Genomic DNA, 19,180 nt, shown 5'->3' on the forward strand with positions numbered 1-19,180 from the left:
CTAAATTTTTTTGCTTGCTTGGAGGAAAGTTGTGTCCTCCATTTTGGTCTCCTGGATGAGGAGTATATCTGGGGTTTCCAACCTTATTAGGCTATGCATTGCTTCTTCTTTGGCTAAGGTGCCCATTCCCCTACAGTTCCAGGAGACTATCTTCATAATTTATTTTTTCCTTGGTGGGCTTCCTTAGAGCCCTAGGATTGGATCCTAGTCATCTTTGGGGTTATTGCTAGAAGCTTCTCTAGCATTGTTTAGCTTCCCTGGAGCTTCTCCTTATAGGTTTCTTTTTCTCCCTTTTCCTTTGCAGATTTGCGTCCTCTTGTTCATCTTCTAGGAGAGGACTGGGATTCACCGATTTCCCCTTCTTCCTCCAATTCCTCGGATTCTTGGGTTTCCTCCTCTTCTTCTGAAACCTTCTCTTTGGATATCTCTGCAATACATTTGATGGAGGGGGAGGCTTTAGAGGGAGAGGCCTCCATTGGTACTTCTGTCTCCTGCATGTTCATGATTTCAGATCCGAGGATTTTGAATTTATTTCCTTGGCTTTCCCTGGTTGGTTTCTGAACAGGACCCTCTTGAGGGGTTTTGGCGCTTCCATTTGCGTTCTTCTTGTGAGAGGTTTTGGATCGCTTTGTGTGGTCAACACAAAGCGAACTATTCTTTCGCCTTTTACTAAAGAATACCGTGTGTTGGCCACAATCAGCGTCATACGCCAATTTTCGGAGGCTTCTCTCACTTGAGATGTGAAGCCCATTTTTAGGACGAAAAACTTTAAGAAAAGGCACACTTATTTTTTTCTCTGCAACTGAGAGGTCCACATCCCGCGCGATCTGAACCTGTGAGCGCCCTCGCACTTCACGCACTCTGAACCTGCGAGGGAGTCCACTGAGGGTTCTTCTGTAGACTGCAGCTGCCCTGGCTGGATCTGTTGGATCCTCATGGAGGAGTCGACTCCCTCTCCTCCTTCACCCTTTGCTGCTGAGGCCTTCAAAACCATGTTGGCCTCTCTACCAAAGAAGAAATGCATGGAAGCAGCAAAATTTGTGAAAAAGCTCATGGATATCCCGGAGATCGTTCTACCACCAGAAGGATTGATCCAAGTAGCTTTGTCGCTGGCAGATCGGGCATTGGTTGGCCAATTTACAGGTCTTTGGCCTTCCCCAAAATCAACCGAGAACTGGGTAGCCAGGAAGTGGGCACTGTTGATTAAATACAAGGTAACCTCTTACTTCCTCGGGAGAGGATATTTTTTGTTTGAATTTACTCCAAAAGAGGACAAAGATCTTATTTTCAGGAATGGCCCCTACTTCACGGGTCCCCAAGGGCTCTACTTAAACAAATGGACACCATATTTTGATCCGGCGGTGGATGTACCTACAACAGTTCTTGTATGGGTGTGACTCCCCAACCTTCCAGTCCAATGTTGAAACTGGGAGTCTCTGAAGCACATAGGTAATACCCTTAGAAAATTCATAGACAAGGCTAACAGCAAGGATCAGTATGATTGTGCCAGAATCTGTGTTGAGGTAGATCTGGAGGTTGGACTACTGGAAGCCATCAAAATAGGTGTAGGTCCCTGGACCCATGTTTAGAAGCTCGACTATGAGCAACTTTCATTCAAATGCCGGAAGTGCCATGTCTACGGGCACTTTTCCAGAGACTGCTATAAGCAAATTGTTAATGTGATTGTTATCACCAAAAAATTGAACATCTAGCCCAATTTACTAGATGGATTGAAGTATACCATGTAAAGCCAATTTTACCCTAGTGAAATTGCTTTCACTGTGAGAAAATATGTAATAAACCACCTTTATTAAGTAATTTATAGTTAAATCAATGAAGAATAATTAAATAAATCATTATTTATTTGATTTTCTTCTAGGAATAATTAATTCAACCAATATTTTATTATTATTCCTTGTCAAATTTGACCCAATCATGAAAAATAAACAGATAAATCATTATTTATCTTATTTTTCTCTAAGAATAATTAATTAATCACTAATTAATTATTATTATTTCTTAAATTTGACTAAATCCCTTAGGAATAATTAAATAAATACTCATTTATTTATTATTCCTTAACTAATTCCTTGAGATGATAAATAAATCATTTATTTATTTATTATTTCTAAATAAAATTTTAAATACTTCTTCCCTCCTAAACAAATATAATAAAATATTCCAAGTGGTTATTCCAAGAATGGGATCAATAATATTTTATTATTGCTCATTATTCGAGGATAACTCAATATTTTGTTATAAATAGAAGGGTTTTCCATTCATTATTTACTTTTGATTTTTTTCATTGTTGCACTCGTTGTTGTAACTCCGATTATTTTCATTACACCATCTTTTTGTTGGGTTTATGCATTATAAAGGAGAGAGACTCTACAGAAGCTGAAGGTGTTTGAGGATAGCCAAGAACCCATCCCTTAGAGGGGGACCGGAAACATTTATCTGTTCTCTTCACAGGTGTTATTATAAAATTATTCTTTACATATCTAGTTTCCATTGGATAATTGGGGTTATTACTCTTTCTTTCGTTGTTTAACTATGATAGTAGCATAGATAAGAATTTTGGCAAGTTTTCTTTCTATCAATAGCTGCAGATCTACAATGTTTAACAATCATTTATATTGTTGAGATTGTTTGCCATCCACAATCTTAAGTGGGTTCCTTTTATACATCATTGAGAAGAAAACACTACAAGAAAATTGGTGAATTTGTTGGGTTTTATACTTCAGATCCAGAAACCCAGGTGACCTTCGGTTTTCAGCTTAAGGTTTCTTATTTTTCAATTCTCTTAATGCTTCACAGTATTTTAACCCTAGATCTAATAAATTTCTAACTTCTGCAAGCTTTTTGGTCGTTTCCGCAGGTCATAAGAACCATCCGCGACAAAGGCGACGCTTTTTTCTGAAATTTGCAGACCGGGATCCTTAGAACAAAAATCGCAGTTTTCACACCAAAAAGTGCAATCTAGGCTTCAGAACGCACCTTTCAGTGCAAAAAATGTGATTTCATCACCTGCGATTTCTGGGTTTTAGGGTTTTTCTCAGATCTATTTTTGGGTTTTGCTGAGAGATGTCTGCTGGGTGTTTGACCTCTGTCTCATCCTAATTAGGTCTTGATCCACTCTGATTTACTTGTCAAAGTGGAAGATATCCTCCCTTAGGGCTTATAGTACACTTCCACCTTTCTAGGAGGAGTTTAGCTCAGTGATAAGTCTAAGTTTCTACAGCACTTTCAGCCACATTTTGCAGATTTGTAACATTTTTTTCAGATCTGTTAAGATAGGTTTCTAAAATCCATAGTTTCACATTTAAACTTGTTTGCTCATTCCCTTAGGGTCCCATCGGTTTCCCTACGTGTTTCACCCATCTCCCTATCTTTTTTACCAATCTTCCCCTCTATTTTTTTGTTGTTGCTGCACCACTTCCCAGCAGCTTAGAATCACTTGATCCCATACACACTGAAATTCAGATCTCTTGACCGTTTCAATATATTTCCCATTGGTTTAGCCACCAAGAAGTACAGTGTTTGCAAACCTAGTTTGGGTGGGGTTTGGTTAATTGTTTTGTTGTTCATTTTCTATTATTTATTTCAGTTTATTTTCAACGATATTTATTCCTTTTTTCTACAAACACGATCTAGGCTTAACCAATTAATACACTTGCACACATAAGTAGACCTTAAATGAAGGGCGCTTGGTTTACACCACCAAGCCAAGACTTAACATAGTAAATTTATCTCACCACATCAGAGACAAAAGGAATATTGTTGAACTCCCTTCACCATTTATGTGTTTTGTGTGTCCTTCCATCATTGCACCACCAAGACATGTGTTGCGGATACTATTAGGACTTGACCCCCAGTTTCTTCTTGGGCGTATTACTCCTCCCCGTTAGGTTCGAGTTCATAGCCCTCCAAGTCCCCATACTGAGTCTTTCCCTGGTCCTTCTGATTCATCATCTAATTATGAGCCTCCTTCACTGCATATCATCACCATGTATGGACCCACAACTAATGCAGGAACCCAACCTGGTGGTGGCTCCAGTTTTATACTAGTGGTCACATCAAGTGGAATAGTCTCATGAACCATTGCAGTAGATCCCATGCTCCCCTTTATGGTCGGGTTAAGTCTACCAGATCTTAACCAATTGATAAATGACCCCATACACCATGATGCTAGTTAGCCCTCTATGCCGACTAAGCTTCCTTCAGATATCCCGAAGTTTGAGGATAATGTTGGAGAGGATCCTACCAACCATGTTTGATCCTTCCACATGTGGTGTTCATCCAACCCAAGAACCAATGACTCCATACGTCTTCGGCTCTTCCAACGTGCACTCACTCGAGATGCTGCAAAATGGTATGTAGACCAGCCCTCCACCTCTCATTTCGTTTTTGTGAAGCTTGCTAAAGCGTTCATTTCATATTTCCAGTTACCTCTCTGGTACAACACTGGTACGAAGCTATTGACCACATTCCATTAGTCCTACACAATTCACCTTTCTGACCATGTTCAAGAGTGGCGTCGAAGGAGAAGCACATGTCGTGCCATGCCTTTCGAAGACCGTGTCTATCTAGACTGGTTTCTTAAGAGCCTTTTATCCCCCATCGAGAATGATGTCACGTCCCATTTTCCTCAGACTGAGGAAGATGCTCTCTAGATCGCTTTGAGATATGATCTAATATATGCACAATCCAGTTATGTTTATACCGTCATTCCAAACTTCCCTCATCCTGGAAGTGCCAATGCCCCAGGGGCATCTCATGCCACTGACGGTATCATTGGATCCCTTTCACACTCTTCAACATATTCTCGGCAGAGTTATGGCTATCTACAGGTGGGCACCAGTTCCTCCAACATTTATGCCCCTCCTATTAGCAACATGTTTCTAGGGCCCCAACCCATCTAACAAACTATTTCTCATTCTTATTCACAACCTGGCACTCCATCCCCTCAAGCATTAGTGTTGTAGCATCTTAAGTCCCAACAGCCACTGCCCCCTTAGGGCCAGGTGTCTTCATAGAAGACTGATACCAATCCTCAAAATTCAAAGAACAAGAATAAGGGGGAGGGTAACAAGGGTAACCAGGGAAATCAAGGTAACCAACCTAGTGAGCCCCATGGGAACCAACCTAACATCAACAATAGTGTGGCTAGCCCAAGAAAAAAAGTCCTATTTGTATGGACAATCCTTGTCCATGTTGTGTTGTACATGGCCATTATACACATGAGTGTCCCCATTTACCCTAGATGTGCCAAATGTGGGAAGCTCAAGCAGCTTCTACAGGTCAGCAATCACCTCAGAATCCTACACCATCTCAACTGATCGTGCTCAAAAATCCTTTCTCTCAGCAAGGATTTGTTGGTACTCAACCTTAGCCAGGTCAAGAACCCCACCTCCCCCAACCTTTTGGTCCCGGTCCCGGTGACTACCAGATCCTGATGATGAACTCTGATGAGGTTAACCCCTCAAATATCAACCTACAAACTTAGTTGCGCCAATATGACAAGACCTCCACTTCGTCTGCAATTGAGTCCAAAACCAAAGTATCCACTAATCCTCTTAAAACAGCAAATGGTCCTTTACAGATCCCTCAACATAAATTTTATTCCATTCCAAAGAACCAAAAGGGACCATTACATCGTAATGTGGCCTCTGACAAAGTTGCCCACACATACAATATAGTAGATGACTTGGCACAATCACCTGCTGCCATGTCAAAACTAGAATTCCTCCAATCGTTCCCTTCCCAAAAGAAATCCCTACTAACTTTCTTGGGTGCAATGGATCCTTTTAATGATCGTTTGATTGTCTTCTCGGTTGATAAATCAGAGCACCCCTGAGTACCTTCATTGGTTGCTTTCCAAATACTAGTTAAAATCCATACTGCCATCATCTCTAGATGCATTATTAATCAAGGCGCATCCACCTATGTGATGTCTGCTGCTATTTGGAAACAACTGAAATCACTTGATCTGTCTCCCTCGACCATCACTTTGTGTGCTTGGTATGGACACTCCTCCCATCCCGTTGGTAGGTACCACAACTCTCGAGTGACCCTTGCGGGAAAGACTTTCCACGTTGATATCAAAGCTCCTTTGGATTACAATATTCTCTTAGGTTGAAGTTACACATATGTTATGTCATTCATCGCGTCTGTGGTATTTCGTAAGATGTGCTTCCCCCATGAAGGGAAGATCATTATCATTGATCAGTTGACTTACTACGATCTGACATCCTTGACCTCCCCCAAGTTCATCATCTCGTCGATGTCCGACAACCATTCTTCAACTCCTTACACCAGTGCCTCACCTGGAGTCTATAAATATTCCTCATTGTTAGGTTCCTTCGCTGGTCTCCCCCCCCCCCCCCCCCCCCCCCCCGCTCCCATTTCTGAACCTACTTCCATGAGTGTTTTCATGTTACAAGTGTTATAGGTTGCCCTTAAGCAGTCCATACAACTTATCAACAACCGGCTCCTCAGCATCTTGTTGTTTCTCTTCTAGTTGAACCGTCTGGACCCACTCCCCTAGGACCTCCTAGATTTGTGGGTGCCTCTCCTATGTTCCCTCTAGGAACTGTTCCTCCAAGTCTTAACCATTCAAGAACTATTCCACCGGGACATTATCCTGTCGGCCAGATACCTTTCTTATTCCCCCCTCTGGGAGTGTTTTCCGTACCTCTCATGGCTTCGTTTCTCCTTCCTAACATGACTCTCGAGATTCAAGTATGGTACATCGATCCCCCTGCAAAAATGTTTCCTGGTCATACAAGACCTTATCATGCTTTGATCCTAGTTCAACCGATCCACATGACCCCTATCACTGCTTCAGTTCCATAACAACCTCAACACAAACCGACTCTTGTTGCAACAACATTTGGCTAGGGGGGCAAATTCAAAATTAAATATTCAAAGGACAAGGCTCCCCAACCTCCTCCAGCCCCTAAGGCCCCAAAGCCGACACCCCCATGTGCTTTGTGTGAAGTTGTTGTGCACATGACCAACAATTGTCCTGAACTTCCTCAACTTAAACCATTAGTTCGTGAAGCGTTTCGTGAGTTGAATATTCTTGAAGTCCATGATAACATACTAGTCCCACCTAAGAAACTCAAAATGCTTCGCACAAACCACCCTTGTTCCCTGTGTGATCTTCATGGTCACTATTCCCATTGTTGCCCTCATCTCGATGAATTTCATGATTTCCTTGGGGAAATTTGTGAATATGAGGCTACTCTTAGTGCAGCATCTACTCCTCTACCTATGGATTCTGGTACCACTAGTCAACCAGAACAGGGAAACTCCATCCCTAATATTGTGATCCCTCCCCCGATGTTGACATGACGGAAACCATAGGCCCCATGCTTTACTTGTTGTTATCCTTGAGTTCCTCTTCGAAAAAACTTCCTAAGGTTGTTGCGTTCATTTCTATCAACCCTCCTTCGACAAAATCCCAGGTCTCAACATTAGTAGACTCTCTTTCTACCAGTCCGTTGTCTACATTTCAAGATGATGCGTATGTGAACCTTCTCTCTCAGGTTGATGCGCCAGGTAATGTCGTCGCATCATGTAGTCAATATTCCTCCCGTTCGCCCATCTCCCAGTCTAATGAGGACACCATGGAAGCTACGTTTACCCTTGATTACCCCTACACTTGAGTAAGGGGGCATTTCATCAAGAGGATTTTGAAGGCCATCTCCTTCCTAATTATCCCAATGCACTCTAACTTAAGAAATGTTTCTCACAACACATCCCTTTGATTTGCATGTCTTTATTTTTTTCATATAGTTAGGTAGGTCGCATCATCTCATTCGTTGTCTTTTTCACCTTTCAAATGGATCCATCATCAACAACGTATATCGGTCATGTCAACAGTGCAAGTTGCTTCTCCCGAAATCTAGCCTCGGTAGCTTCGGCCATTTTCACCCCCTTGCACAAGCTAGTCCTTTCAAACGGCATGTACATTGGATCTACCACCAATAATCAGGCCAAATATGATGTAGTGATAGGTTTGTTAGTTCATGCCCTCGCTCATCGTATCCTTCATCTTCATGTTGGTTTAGATTCCTTGCTACTTTTCAAGCAATTGAATGGTGTGTATCATGTGCATAGCCAAGTCCTATTTAGAAAATATCTATGAGTGAAGCTATTGGTACTTTAATTTGAAACCATTACTTTCAGTCATGTGCCTAGAGCCCAAAATCACTATGTAGATACCATTGTAAACAAGATTCTAGATTGGACTTTATCACATGTATACCTCAGAATACAACCATAAACAAAACAAATGGTGAACCATCATTGTCATATAAAATGTATAATCATATTATGTATCATAAAAGTGTTTGGAGCCATAGCTCTAAATACAACCGACATGCCCATAGCATGTTACAAAAATCACAATCAAAGGGATCCACATGTCCCTGCATCTAGTCAGTATCTAGAGGATCTTACACCAAAGGCTCTGCTCCACCTGCATGTATATCATGTACAACCTGACCTTCCATCGCCACGCACTGCACAATACCTCGCCACTCTGAGGGAAGACCGGTGCACTCATCTGTGTATCGATCCTCTAAGTCATGCCACCCACGCTCTGAAACCCCAGTTAAGAGTACATCAATGATGTATTCTATAGGTGTTTGTGTCACTGAATCTTGGAAAAATTGGGTCCCTCCATTCGCACAAACTAGAAATCCCAATGCTCCAAGTTGAAATATGAACTTATGACCAGTATGGTTTCCCTGTTTGGTGAGGGTACCTTCAACAAAACTCGAGTTACCTCCAAGGCATGATTACATTTAAAATATTTGCAAGACCATTATAGGTCTCATTTGGAAAGGAAAAGGTCAAATGAGTGCCCTCCAATGATTCAAGAGATGGAGTGGAAAGTGCTCGTGGAAGATGCAATTGACAAGCCACTACAAAAAGCACAGAAGACACCACCTTGACTAGGAAAGTATGAGTCACTTTTAATAATGTAATTATGATGCTTTATCATAATTGCAACAAATAATTAAGTTTTTCAACAATTTAAATATAGTCTCCCAGATAAATGCAAAGCCATGATGACTATAATATCTAAACATGGCCAACATCATCTTTGCCGCGGTGGTTACTAAAAGATCGCCGCAAAAATTGTATGTAAATAAAAAAAAAATTCATCCAATTTATTAATTCGTAGCAATTGTAATTTTATGTCACAGGAGAATAAAAATTCATCATTCTCATGCAAGATTGCAGGGGTCACAATTCAAATTTTGGTTAAACGTAGGACAAGCTTGGCATCTTCACAATCTTCTAGAAACCAACCTAACACTTTGGAAAATAAAAGCAACAAATAACATTTATAAATTATTACTTGTACAAGCTATTGATTATTAATTTTTTCCATATATTAATGTTCTTGATTGTACAAATTAGGCAATAAATGTAGATACAATACATCAACCTACTAACAGTGGACCGCCTTTTGAGACTGACATTCAGCTTACTACTACAGGTATTTTATGTGTTGTAAAAAACGTGTATTGTGGAATACAATTAAAACTATTTAAATGAAAATGGTGTATTAATTACAAACTTTCTTGTTTCTACACTAGAGGAAGTACATGATGAGGCCATAGAAATGGAGGAACATATTCCACATTTGAAGGTATTCTGCTTGCATCAATTACGGAAGTAGGTAAATAACATTCTACTATGCTTTTTATTAATAAAACATTTGTAATAATAATAATTATAAGTATGAATTTAGCAATTCTTTCTTATTGAAGTTTATGTGCATCATGGCATATGCACATGTAACTTTTGACGATCTTAATAAAAAGTTGTGATTTTTCCATCGGAAAAATTAGAACGAACTTGTGATAAACATTTTTGAGATAAATTGTTTTGAGATAAAATATTTTTTGGATATAAGAATGAATGAATGAATGATGAAATCCTTTAAGGCATAATATATTGTGATATTTCTTCATCCAAATCTTCTTTGAGTTTATGATCAAATTATAATGCAAGGAATTGTTTATAGAGGCTCAACCAAAACCCATGTAAACTGAATAAGGGGAAAAATCTAGAAGACGCATTATAATATTTGTCTCATATAAAAATTTTGCATCTTAAACATATTGGTATACAAGTGATTTTTAAATATGTGCAACCATTATGACTAGTAGGTAAACCAAGGAAGCTTTTGTAGGTTATAACACTAGTTTCCATAAGCTTTATAATTAGAACTAGCATTCATTAAACTTGCTTTTAACGTATGAAAATTTATTAAATCAGCCGCCAATTTTAGTCTTGGGGTCGAGATACTTATAAAAATTTCCCTAGTGAAGGATTTGAGTAACCTCTATTATGAGTTTGTCGACTAATGGATTATTGTAGTACAATATACATAACCTTTAGGATTTTCCATCAATAATATTCTGCTACAATACTTATAATATTCTTGTTAATAAAAGAGTCGATGCCTTCCTTCCTTGAATAATACCGTTGTTCTATTCTCCCTCAACTCCTTCCTTAGTTGTGATGCCTCAATCAAACTTCCAAATGAATAGCTACGGATTTACTCCTCTAAGTTTCAGTGGTTAAATTTTTGATCTTCATGACCCCCTTTCAATTACATAATGGGTTCAACTCATGTGATAATTAACTCAATTATCCATTTGAAAAGATCATGATCCATGAAAGGCGGGATTCTCATTGAAATATACCATTTAATTATTTAGTGCTACTAATTATGCCTCCTAATACACAACACATCCAAGTTAATTCAATTAAAAAAAATATTATAGCCCATTGTACAATCACCTCATGATGGTTCTCCGCCAAATGATGCCCATTCGAATTATTCTAACTCACTAAATTGGAATTTTTTATTCCTATGAAATGTTTCATCAAAATCAAATATTTTATTTTTTTATATCTAAGGATGGTGGAATAAAATTACAAATTACACTCTTTTGATAAATAGGGTGATAAGGGGAAGGCACCATCCTCAAAGTAGTCCACATATGTTGCTAAGAAAGTGTGTAGTGAAGTGCTTAGTAATCCTAATTTGTTTTAGGATGAGGAGTTGTACATGTCTTCTAACCTAATCGTAATATTCAACAATCTTGTGGTTCAAATGGATGAAGAACTTGATCGTTTCATTCACATTAAAAATAAAAGTCATGATATTAAAGATAGGATCAACATGTTTAACCAAGATAACCTAATCGTAATATTCAACAATCTTGTGGTTCGAATGGATGAAGAACTTGATCGTTTGATTCACATTAAAAATAAAAGTCATGATATTAAAGATAGGATCAACATGTTTAACCAAGTTCTTGAGAGATATCAGGTAATGACCATATTTTAAAGAGGTTTTTTTATGTCATAAGTTCAATTATGATTTTTTTATTTGTAGCTTTCACATTTTCTAATCGAAAAAAAAAATAAAATAAATAAATAAATATCTATATATATATTGGCAGAGTTCACACCAAAACATAAGGACACTAGGAGCGAGCTTTCCATGTTCAAGAGTGTCATACATGAGGATCCTTTACCAAAAGAGGAGCACATGGTAGTCATTCCAATAGTGTCAACTAGTGCATGAGGTAAAGACAACTCTAATCCTACTCTTATTAATGAATAATAACAAAAAATATCAATTTAACATTACTTTCTTGTTACAATTGATGATCCACCCCTCTTGTGGAAGCCTCGACAATGCCATGAGTACACGACCAAGCTATCAAAAATAAAGGAAAAAAAAGAAAAATTATTGTACTAGTTATATCATTAGAAACATCATGTATCATGTTATGAAAACATATTTTTGATGATGAAGTTTTTTTAGATGAAGTATTTTGTGCCTATGATTAATGAATTAATGAATATTATATTTTAATGATTTTTTTTTATATGTTTCTTTATTTACATGACCTTGTTTCATATTATGTAAATATAATATTTTTGATATAAATTGTTGAGATGAAATATTTTTTTGATTTATGGATGAATGAATGAATGTTTACTATTTGTTTTTTTATGTATCTTAATGTCTTGCTTTCAAATATTTCCTATATAGTAGATAGTTTGGTTATTGGGGAATTGAGAGTGGTGTAATGGGGTGGGAGGGGACATGAGAGCTTCCACCTTCACATGGTTGGCCCTACTCCATAGAGAAGAAATTAGGGTTTCGATAGCCTGGGAGAAAAACACCCTGTATCCAATAGAGCAACAACAAACTCAATGTTGGCTTCGTTTTGCTTCATCGAGTGGAGGGAGGTTTTCTCCAGGATTAAACTACTCTAGCAATTCTTTCTTGAAACCAAGAGGAGCTCATTCAAGTATTCACACACTTAATTCATTTTAATTATTATTTATTCATGCAATTAATTTAATATTTGGTCAAATTTAATCCAAGTTTACCTCATTAGTCTCATGAATATGTGTAGGAAAACTAGTATCAATTTGGATGTTGAAGTTGAACAACTATCTGAATCAAATAGGTCAAGATATAAGGGTTTAGGTGAGACAGCCAACATTCTTTGATATTTTTGTTGTATGTCTTGCTCGAGTTGGAGTTACATAAATGTTTATAAGAAATAAGAAACTTTTCCATGAAAAATATTTACTAGTATTTGTCTTTCTTTTACCATTGTGTTTGTATTTGAGTGAAAGACCAACAACTCTCATTTTTCATATAGGGAAGTAGGAAAAACTCTTTCTCTATTAATTGGGCATAAGGTGATGCTATGATTTTTCTTATATTTTATTAATTACTTATCTCATCTCACTTCTCCTCCTTCCTTTGTTTTGCATGTACTTTCATTCACATATTTGGATTTGAAAGATTAACTAGGGTTGGAGTCATATACATGAAAAAATCATATCCAAGTACTACTCAAATTTAACCCACCAAGCACTTGGCTACAAAGTGCGTGATTTAGTTTTGCATTGCATTTGATTTGAAGAAATTTTTTATTTCTACATTGTGAATATTTCAAGACCATAGACCCAACTTCACTTCTTATAAACTGCAAATCAAACTTCCAGGACCGTAGACATAAAGATCACCACGCCATGATTAGGTGAACCACCCAACCAACATATATACTTCGTCAAAGTCAACCACAATGTTCTTCTTATTTAGAACTGTGGAAACCCTAGAGAATTCACACGTCAAAAGAGAGTGACATTATTTTACTTTCTCACTATACTTCCTAGACTTACCAAGAGGATTTTTAAGAATGTCAATAGACTGCTCATCTGACCTAAAATGACAAAGCTTGATTTCCCCCTGTTGTACCATATTCAAATAAAGTGGTATCTTATGGGAATATACTTGGAGTGGTTGTGTAACACAGATTATCTGAAAGGTGAATCCCACTCTAATTATCGTAATATACAATGTTGGTTTCTAGCATATGCTCAAATAGATCATTGAAGAGCTTCCTCAACCAAATGGCTTCACAATAAACCATGCCCACGACTTTATATATACGTTCAGCCTCAGTGGTGCTCCTGGAGAAACAAACTTTTCTCTTTCACCCACGAAATAGAAGTGGATCCCAAGAGATATAGCACCTAGATATACTCTTTCCATCCACCATATTTCTAGCCTAGCGAACATCGAAATATCCATGGAATCTTACAGTCCTAGTAGTGTGCCTTAGACCATAGTTAATTGTATAACAAAGATATCTCAACAAGAAGAAATCTAATTAATGAGGCTTAACAATAAATTGACTGAATATATTCATAACAAGGCATATGTCTAGTTGGGTGTTTACAAAGAACATCAGGACCCCCACAAGTTGTCTATATCTGGACCAACATCATTTCCATTTTTTTACTAGACCTTTAAGCCTAGTAAGTAGCACATTAGGGCAGCGACTTTCATCTTGAATTTAGAATTCAAGTCCCTCTTACCTCAATAAATGAGAGGATAAACATCTATTAGACATGAGATATCAACAATACTTGCATCTTCATAAACCAATCATCATAACTTGACCATAGCTCCCTCTTAATATTAGGAAAGTGACCTTGCTAAGATATGACCACTGAGATATCTAGAACCTTCTACCTGTTTTTTCATTAATCCATGTGTGAAATACATCCAACCCTAATCATATAAACTCCATGCATCTTCTCATCTATAAAATGTATATTGAATCATCAGAGTTAAGCATCAGATTCATCAAATCACAATGAGTTGTCAGGTCTTTCTTTCATCAACATCCTTTATTATGTACTTCCTTCATCTAATAGACACAAAGCTATTTTGTCAAGGATCCTATGGGTCCCTTTGAATTCTTACTTCAGTTAGTGATCTAGCCTTCATCAATCTGCTCCTCATTCAAAGGGTGAGATTTTATCACACTGCAATTGTATCAAAAAACTTTTAGGAAGCTTGCTTCAAATTAAAGAGAAAAACTATGAAATATCATCATGGTCCTTTTTTTTACGAGAGTGAAGAAATCCTCCAATGATATTATCCAAAAATAGCTTCATTTTTTCTCCATCGCTAAATCACTACTACCAATACATCAATTTTCCCAATCCATTATTCATAAGGAGATCCTTCTCATCTAGGCATCCATATCCATATGACCATTCTTCATAAAAATATTCCTTTATGCATCAAAGTGTCCAAGGATCCAACCAAGATACCAAACCCAAGGTCCTCATAGTTCCCTCTTTTCATTATGCTTGAAAAAACATAGGATCTACCTCCTTCCAATGCTTTCTTCATGGTGCACTTGCAATGATCAATTAAAAGCACTGCCAAGAACAATATGTGTTAACAAAAGAATACTTTATATATAACAATCTTGGGTTTCTATGCAACAATGGATGATGGAATCCTAGGGTTCTTGTAACAACCCAGTGTAAAAGTTCGTGTAAGAAAGTTAATAATTGAAAAATAAGACCAGTGTCATGGGACATGTATCCCAGGTTTAATGTTGGGAAACATATCCTAGTGGGAATCAATTGTTGTCTATTATTTCTAAGAGGAAATTCGCAAAAACGTTCGTTGGCATTTTATTTATGAAAATAAAGGAAAATAGTAGAAAAGGAAGGTGAAAGGTCATAGGTTAAATGTGAGGAGGAAATTGAAGGAAAATGAAAAAATTAGAGGCATCAATAATAAAAAGACATCAAAGGATCAGTTTGGTATTTGGTCATCCTTTGGTCAGTTCAGTTTCAAAAATTAGTTTCAGAGAGGAGAAGAGAACCAAGAGGAGAAGGAATGTGAGCAAGCAAAGGAAGGGAAAGGAAATCAAAGGCAGGACAAGGAAAGGAAAGGAAAGATCAAGGAAGGAAAGTTTGGATCATTCATCTTCTACGTGAATGCTTATAGGTAACAAGTTGCATGTATGATTTCCTAGCTGGTTTTGTCATTCATGGAATATACATGTGTTTTTTTGGTTCATCTACAATCATTGGCGTGGTTTTTTTATAGTGGCTTCAACCTTGTCCTTACATTTTTTGATAGCCATGTTGTGATGGGATTCATTCTTCATTCAAATTTGGATTGTTGGATAGTTTTGGATCCGAGTGAGATGGTCTCAGGAAAATCCCAAGGGTTGGGGGTGGAGATGGTTTTCTCTAGGAATCCCTCAATAGGTGGGTGGAGATAGGAAATTTCCTTAAGAGATAGTGAAGGAATATTGATGCATCCAAGCTTGGTTTGGTTTTTTGATCTCGGGACTTGTTTAGGTGAGATCACAATATTGTGATGGTGGGTAGTTTAACCTCTGGATTACCTTGGTTGTTTATGGATTGGTTTATCCCATGGGATTGCACATTCATGCTTTGAATATGGCATAGGGTGATCAGATGAAACATATATTTTGTTAGGCCCAATCTATGGTCTGGTAGTATAAATAATTCACTAACTTGGTTGGCTTTTTCTTATATCAATAAGAGTTAAAATTATTTTGTATTTGATGAGTAAATGTAGTTGTTATTATGTGGATTTAATGTTCGTTCTATCATTGTTATTTATTTGGCTATATGTTGGTTATAAGTATGGTTTTATGATAGATCCAAGTTACGACTCTTATCATTTCTGGTTTATAAATGAATGGTTATTGAATGCATGACCTAATAGATGTTATTGTAGTTATTGTTAGAGGGAATTAGTCATTCTTGGTAAAACTCAAATAACTTTTAGATTTTTATGTTCGGATATGCATTCATGACCTGTACGTTGCATGTTCATCATGTGTTTGAACAAATGACTGTTATGGTTAGGATGGGCTAGGGTGAGTCCCTAATCAATTTTTTAGCTATGAGAATTATCATCATGATATTTATCTTTTCTAAAAGTTTTATTAAGTTTTAGGTAGAGCTCTAGATATTAGCCTTGAAAAAGTGGCTTAAATATCATGGTCGCTAGCACAGAACTTCATGAAAGAGACCACAGTCATTGGGTGGCATGCCTGTGGGAGCGACTTGAGGGTTATAGTCATTTGGAGGGCTTGTCATGGGAGAAACTAAGGTTTTATCTCACTGAAAAATAAAGTTATCTCACGAGTTGGACACCTGGAATGGTTGGTTAGTTCGTGGGGGTCCTCTAAAATCTTAGGGAAGTTAGTAGGGTCATGTTCTCTCGACTCCATTTCCTTAAGGTCGTGTAGGAGGTTGAATCTTTTCATAGTATCCCTCTGCTCATGTTTACCCCGAGCAAGCTCGTGAAAGTGGGTGGATATGGGAGGAGGTGTTACAGAGTGGTATCAAATTAGGTTGCACTTTCTTTTGGTAACACCTGATAGTAGAGAGTGGTATCAGGGAATTGTTAAAACACGTGGACCTAATGGGGTAGATGCATGTGGTTATGCATGCTTTATTATGGTTATGGTTTTCATACATGACGTCATGGTATGTAGTCAGTATTGTCATGCATGATGTTGATATATTGATATGATTATGATTATACATGTATCATGCTAATGTGGACTAATTTTGAAGATGAGATAAGCCTCCCCTAAATGTTTTTGAGGTATGATTTTGGTTATGGTGTCTATTTGGTTTGTCTAACATGGTACACTTGCTAGAAGAAGAGAATCAAAGATGACTAGAAAAATGGTGGATTATAGTTCACATGACTCTCTCTACAGATCAATTAGGCAGCAAGGGGATGAGTACTCTCCTAATATAGTAGATCATTGAGGATTTTGAGGGCGGGGATGAGAATTTTCAAAGAAGATAATGAAAGCTTGGTTGAGGCTCAGGAAATACTTACAAGGGCTCAGGAAAAGGAGGGAGAGGTCAATGCAATCATCCTTTAGAGTTTTTCAGACTTGCAGAGACAAGGGTGGTTGAGGATTAGTCAAGAGTGGGAAAGGAAGACTAATGGGGAATATGGTAGCAGGTGTTGGTCAGAATAGAAGTTGGATAAAGGGGATATGGTCAGAGGTGGTAGATCATTGGGTACACCTGACAAGAGGAGTGGTATTAATGGGTATCATTCCAGTTCCTCATTCAGGAGACATCATCATCATCACCACCATCATCCTTATAGGAGGAGTGAGTACCTGGCTGAGTAATTCAATAATGTAATGTCCCTTACATTTGATGGACAGATGAATAAGTTAGAAGATGGAGAGGCATGGTTGCTTGGGATGAAGAAATTTTTCAGATTGCATAACTATTCAAATAACATGAAATCCAAAATAGCCACATTCAGTGTTAAAGGGAAAGTGGATAATTGGTGGGAAGATGTGAAGAATGTCAAAGGCATTCGAGAAGAAGAGTTGATTTGGAATGAGTTCAAGAAAAGTTTCAAGAAGACGTATCTATTTGAGACTCTGTATTATGGTGGCAGAGATAAGGAGTTTAATGATCTTTAGATGGATTCCATGAGAGATGATGAGTGTACTAGTAGCTTCCCGTAGTTGTTGAGGTATGTGCCTTACCTGAAGGATGAAAACGTGAAGATTCAAGGGTTCATCATTGGCTTGACAACAACATATAGAGACATGATTGAATTTTATGAACCTAGGTCGATAGAGGAAGCCATTAGGAAACTAATGCATTTTTATGAGAAATCAATGCATAAAGATAAGCCTAAGTTTGATTTGAATCGAAATCAGAACATTAAAGGGAAATGGCCACTGAAGCGAGGAAGATCTCAAGGCACAGGTGAGAAAAAAAGTTGTGTTCCTTATAAGTTGAGAAGGGACATGGGTCACAACATGGAGAACAACAAAGGAGAGGTCATGGTAGGGGGCCATTACAGTGTTGGATATGTTACAAAGACTGTCACAAGAAGGATTTTCCATTATACCTGGGAGATGAAGACGGTTGGGGATGTGGGCAATAACATTTCTAAAATTTATGCAATTGTGGACAACAAGCAGGTAGACAACCAGACATCTACTATTGAGATGGAAGGTAAGTTTTGTGGTCAAGTTGTTTCTATTTTCATTGACTCTAGATCTAATTATAGTTATGTTAATCCTCACATGGAGGATAAGTGTGGTTTGAGAAAAGAAGTGCATGAAGAGTCTTGGTTAGTGTAGTTCACTATAGTTACTAAGAAGAGAGTTCATCACTGCGTAAGAGCTTGTGCATTTGAGCTGAATGGTATGACTACATCAGTGCATCTAAGTTTGCTTCCATTGGGATCATATAATATTCTTTTTGGGTATGGATTGGTTGAACCTCCATAGAACCAAAGTGGATTACTATGACAAGGCTATTGAGTGCCTTGACGATAATGTGGAAAAGAAAATATTGCAGGTAAAGAAGAAGTCTACATCATTGAGGATGTTCACAAATCTTAAGGCTAAGTGCAGTCATAGGAAGGGGTGTTTGTTATTTGCAATCCATATTTCCAATGATAAGGGTAAGGATGTTGAGGATGAAAAAATATTCAAGAGGTACCCTATATTGCAGTAGCTTCGGGATGTGTTTCCAATAGATGTTTCAGAGTTTCCCCTCATAGGGAAGTGAACTTTTCTATTGAGTTGGTACGAAGGGCAGCACCAGCATCGAAGGAACCTTACAGGATGAGCACAATAGAGTTGGTAGTGTTAGTGCTTGAATCTGCCTTAGGCTGAAGGGAAGCGGGATTCAAGGTAACATCAAACGAAGCTCAGCCTCGTAGCTAGCCCTACAAGGATAGGAGAGGGCTCTCTCCAGGTCACGCTCAGTGAAA

General features: G+C 37.8%; 1 non-coding gene across 1 annotated transcript; it reads left to right on the plus strand.

The window, feature by feature from the left end:
• The first annotated feature begins 626 nt into the window (after positions 1 to 626).
• LOC149194702 (U5 spliceosomal RNA) lies at positions 627 to 742 on the plus strand. Its single transcript, XR_016255383.1, has one exon. It is a non-coding gene; the product is annotated as a U5 spliceosomal RNA (small nuclear RNA).
• The last annotated feature ends 18,438 nt before the right edge of the window (positions 743 to 19,180 follow it).

The sequence above is a fragment of the Pinus tabuliformis genome, chromosome 2_2 (assembly GCF_031772625.1).
Source record: "Pinus tabuliformis cultivar Carrire ecotype Pingquan chromosome 2_2, CPIR1, whole genome shotgun sequence".
Taxonomy (NCBI): domain Eukaryota; kingdom Viridiplantae; phylum Streptophyta; class Pinopsida; order Pinales; family Pinaceae; genus Pinus; species Pinus tabuliformis.